This window comes from Ursus americanus, chromosome 12 (assembly GCF_024610735.1).
Source record: "Ursus americanus isolate L20-20 chromosome 12, mUrsAme1.1.p, whole genome shotgun sequence".
Taxonomy (NCBI): Eukaryota; Metazoa; Chordata; class Mammalia; order Carnivora; family Ursidae; genus Ursus; species Ursus americanus.
Window position 1 is genome coordinate 29222208 of NC_142138.1, and position 3232 is coordinate 29225439.

At 39.2% G+C, this 3232-nt stretch overlaps 1 pseudogene; it reads left to right on the forward strand.

Annotated features, from left to right (window-relative positions):
* The first annotated feature begins 493 nt into the window (after positions 1 to 493).
* Positions 494 to 1532, forward strand: LOC123794909 (14-3-3 protein zeta/delta pseudogene; annotated as a pseudogene).
* The last annotated feature ends 1700 nt before the right edge of the window (positions 1533 to 3232 follow it).

The following is a 3232-nucleotide window of genomic DNA, read 5'->3' on the forward strand; positions in this document are numbered from 1 at the left end:
ATATGACATTCTGGAAAAGGCAAAAATATGGAGATTACAAACATCAGTGTTTGCCAGAGGTTGGGGGGTAGAGGGTAGAATAGGCAGAGCACAGGGGATTTTTAGGGCAGTGCAAGTATTCTGTATGATACTACAGTGGTGGATACATGTCACTGTACACTTGTTGAAACCTGAAAATGTACAACTCAAGAGTGAACTCTAGTGTAAACTATGGACTTCGGGTGATAATGATGTGTCAATGTAGATTACCAATGATAGCAAACCCACCACTCTGTTGAGTGTTGGGGAAGCTGTGAATGTGTGGGAGAAGGGGACACATGAAAACTCTGTACTTTCTGCTTAATTTTGCTGTGAACCTAAAACTACTCTAAAAAATTAAGTCTATTTTTTAAAGGTATAAACTCCTGAGAGTCTCAGCCTCATCGCTACTGCTCAGAGAATGCCAAGCCCCCATCCATCCAGCACCCTCCCCTCCAAAACAGAACATCCAGTCATGGGTAGAAAGGAGCTGGTGCAGAAGGCCAAACTGGCTGAGCGCGCTGAGCGTTATGATTACATGGCAGCCTGCATGAAGTCTGTAACTGAGCAAAAAGCTGAATTATTCAATGAGGAGAGGAATCTTCTCTCATTTGCTTATAAAAATGTTGTAGGAGCCCATAGGTCTTCTTGGAGATTTGTCTCAGGAATTTAGCAAAAGATGGAAGGTGATGAGAAAAAACAAAAGACGGCTTGAGAATACAGAGAGAAAATTGAGACCAAGCCAAAAGATGTCTGCAATGACGTACGGTCTCTTTTGGGAAGTTTTTGATCCCCAGTGCTTCACAGGTGAGCAAAGTCATCTATTTGAAAATGAATGGAGATGACTACTGTTACTTGGCCGGGGTTTCTGCTGGTGATGATAAGAAGGACATTATGGACCAGTCACCACAGCGATACCAAGAAACTCCTGAAGTCGGCAAAAAGGAAATGCAACCAATACATCCTATCAGGTTGGGTCTGGCCCTTAACTTCTCTGTGTTCTATTATAAGATTCTGAACTCCCTGAAGAAAGCCTGCTCTCTTGCAAAGACACCTTTTGATAAAGCCATTGCTGAACTTGATACATTAAGTGAAGAGTCATACCAAGACAGCCCTTTTGTAGTGTCTGGGTGGCTCAGTCGGTTAAGCAGCTGACTTTGGCTCAGGTCATGATCTTGGGGTCCTGGGCTCCATCCCTGTATCAGGCTCCCCACTCAGCAAGGAGTCTGTTGTCCCTCTCCCTCTGCCCCTCCCCCCACTTGTGCACGCACGCATGCTCTCTCTCTCTCTCTCTCAAATAAATAAATATCTTTTAAAAAAAAGAAAAAGACAACACGCTAATAATGCAATTACTCAGAGACAATGTGACATTGTGCACATCAGATACCCAAGGAGATGGAGTTGAACTGAAACAAGAGAAGGAGGGGAAAATTAGCTGGCTTTCCAACTTTTGTATTCCTCATTCTAAAATTTACACAGTGGACCATTTGTCATTCATGCTGTCCCACAAATAGTTTTTTGTGTACGATTTATGACAGGTTTATGTTACTTCTTTTTGAATTCCTATTCTTCTCATGAGAAGAGATCTGTCTTGAGATCTGTCTTTTTATGTTTAATATTAGGGAAGTAGAGCTAGCTAACATTTAGGGAGTTACCTGTTTTCATCTTGGGGTGGCCAATATGGGGATGTGGAACTTTTATACTAGTTATAAATGTTTGGCATAGTAATTGTGGCTTCACAAAGGCCAGAGTTGAAACTGGTCCCATGTCTAAGCAGAGAAAACTGCCTACATATTGGTTTGTCCTGGTGGGGAATAAAAGGAATAACTGGTTGCAGACACAGGTACAGTTATTGTGGATATTATAAGTCTGGAGCACTTACAAGGCTGCAGTAGAAATGGGTATCCTGTGGATATTACAGGTTGAACCACGTGTATCTGTGGAATACTCACTCTCAATGTGCACACCTTTGACTACAGTTGCAGAAGTGTTCCTTTCATTGTGACCCAATTTCCTCTGGATAAGGGCAGAAATGGTTCATAATCCATTATTTGTAAAGTTCCCTGCTGTTTGCTTTCATTATTTTTGCAACACTCATTTTATTTGTATGTAAATGTTTTAGGCAACCTGAGAACTAACGTACAAGTAAAAATGCAGTAAAGATGAATTGCTTGATACCCATTACTTTATGTTTATTAAGCACAACAGCAAAACAAAAATCCCATCGATTTAACTTTTTTTTGGTTCTTTTTGTTTTTTGCTTTTGTGATTTTTTTTTTTGATACTTGCCTAACATGCATGTAGTATAAATATAGTTAACAGGGAAATAACTGGAGATGATGACTAGCTTTGTTTAATGTCTTACAAAATTTTCATGAACAAGCCAAGCATAATTGTAGAGTGCATGTATTAAGTTCATGTAAGTTGAATAAAGGCTCGTGAATGGAATTTTCAACTACTTGCTCTATAGTTTTTTATGTAAATTAGTCCTTTGGTTCTGAAACTTCTCTAAAAGAAATTGTACATTTTTAGAAATTTATTCCTTATTCTCTCTTGGCAGCTAATGGGCTCTTATCAAGTTTAAATACAAAGTTATTGTAATAACAACAACAACAACAAGGTATAAACTTCTCAGGACAAAGAGAACAGGAAAGTTTTGAAAGATAGAAAAAAGATGAAACAAATAGCAACTGGCTCAGTAAGTCAGAGAAAGTTAAAGCCCAACTACCTAGAAAGGGAAATGCCAATGAAAAACCAACACATTTGTTCTACTAAACTCTAGAAAGATTCAGGAATTAGAGGTACTAGGTGACTTTGAAGACTAAAGGGCGAGATAGGGTGAACACAAGAGGATTGATTTTTGAGTCTGTAATGGGAGCATTCAGAGTTTAGATGTCCTCTCCCAGCCTACATCCTCTGCCACCAAGAAAAAATAAGACATTACTGTAGGTGGAGATTGACTCAGAAAGGCTCCAGTTTGGGGAACATTATGAGAAAAACATGCAATCCAGGATATAGGAAGTCTAAAACAAAAGAAAGTATCACCAGGATAGGGATGAAGACAGATCTCAAGAAAACTATGGTATAGTTGATTTAGAAAGCAGTCAGTTGTATTGGATTGGGAAAATGGAGAATTCAGGAGAGATGTTTTTAAGGGAAAAAAGTGGAACTTATCTATTACCTGTGAGGTTTGACAATAACAAGAGGAGCTTCA